We start from the raw sequence: 1789 nt of genomic DNA, 5'->3' as shown, positions 1-1789 counted from the left end.
GTTCGTTGGCAGTTCGCAGGCTCTCGGGCTGCGCCGACTATCGACAACCCACACACTTGCTGCAACACACACACACTCTTAAGCCTAGCCTGTAAGCCCAGCGTGCACTGGGGGAAATATATAGTTATTTTAATGGGTTTCTTTACTCAAAATGAAATAGGGTTTAAAATTTAAGCTTTGTAATTAATTTTCCGGATATAATTTGATATAAATATAGGCTTAAAAATCTAAATATAAACATTCGAGCTAAAATTATAATATATTTTGTATATATTTAAAAATTTTAAAATTTTTAACACTGTGAAAATAGTTTATGCTATTCAAGAGAAACAGGATTGTACTTAAACTTGTCAAGAACCATCTTAAATACTATATATAAGGCTAAAATTTAAAAAAGTTAAGGGAATAAAATGTATTTTATTTATAGCTTTGGATCATTTAGAAAAACTTTTTAAAAACAGTTTATAATTACCTATGTATAAATAAAATATTTTATATATTTAGATAATAATTAAAAAACTTCTTACGAATTAAGTTTAAAACACCCCGCTCATAATAGGTATTTACAAAGAAGAATAAATTAGATTATACTAGCTATCGAAGTATTAAAAGTTTCTAGTTTCTTATTGTCAATGCTAAATCTAATTTTTTTTATTTACCTATGTTACATTTTTAAAAATTTTTTGTCGAGTGTATGATGTCACCCTAGCAGCAGATAACATAGACAGTTGCTGTGACTTTTTTTTGTTGGCAATCTTCTCTGTTTTCAAAATGCGTAGTGTATGAATCCGAATACGTATGTGGCTGGAAGCCAGTGGCAGAGACAAAGCTGAAGCTAAACCCTCAGCTGAGGCTAACGTTTCTACCGATTCTGGTTATGGCTCTGATTCTGAAGCCGATGCTGATGGCTGATGCTGACGGTGATGTCGATGTTGGGGCATGAATGAAATCGTCGCGCGTATATCACACGCATCCAACACAATCAGAATCAGAGTCAGAATCGCCGCCGCTGCAGGCCGTTCCTAATGGCTGTCAGGTCGTGTTATCGTTGGCCGCACTGCCCGAAAAGGCCAAAAGGCTCCCGCTGGCTTGTCTCCGACACAAATGCCTATGGTCGCAGCCATATTTCAAAGGATTTGCATGACGTGGAGTGGGAGGAGCTTTTCTCAAAAGAACATCCTCACCGAACGCATATGGCCTTCCTTCCAAAAGGATACTTTCATGATCCCCTACCTATTGTTAGGGTGTTACTGGTTCGGTCCGAGCTGCCGTCATATTGACCTTTTTATTTTGATTTGATTTCGATTTCATACTGTCAACTGTCGTCCGACTCTGTTGATGCGGCTCGCTGCTCCCGCTGATGCTTTGGTTATCAGTTTGGACTTTATATTATTTATTTCCCTCCGCCCTGTCACTTCCACAGCCAACCTCCCACAGCCCACAGCAGCCCGCCCGCTGTGCGGCTTGTATTTATTTTGTAGTAAAATAAACAGCACAACCGTAACCGTAACAGTAACAGGAGGAGGACCAGCGCCGACCAGTCCCAGAACCAGAGCTGCCCTTCAAGCGATGGTAGTTGATTGATTGCATGAAGAGCTGAGATAACACCGGAGACTCGAATACGCCTGATAAGTGGCGTATGCCACTCCGCGATAAGGACCAAGCCAAAAGGTTATGGATGGATGGCTGAAAAGATCATCTGAAACATGAGCCAGTGCTGGGGAAAATGGGAATGATACAGTGTCTTTCATTTCGGCTGGGTGTCCCAGAAAAGAAAAATATTCTAAGC

Source organism: Drosophila ananassae, chromosome 3R, assembly GCF_017639315.1.
Source record: "Drosophila ananassae strain 14024-0371.13 chromosome 3R, ASM1763931v2, whole genome shotgun sequence".
Taxonomy (NCBI): domain Eukaryota; kingdom Metazoa; phylum Arthropoda; class Insecta; order Diptera; family Drosophilidae; genus Drosophila; species Drosophila ananassae.
Note: the sequence above shows the minus strand (reverse complement) of the source record.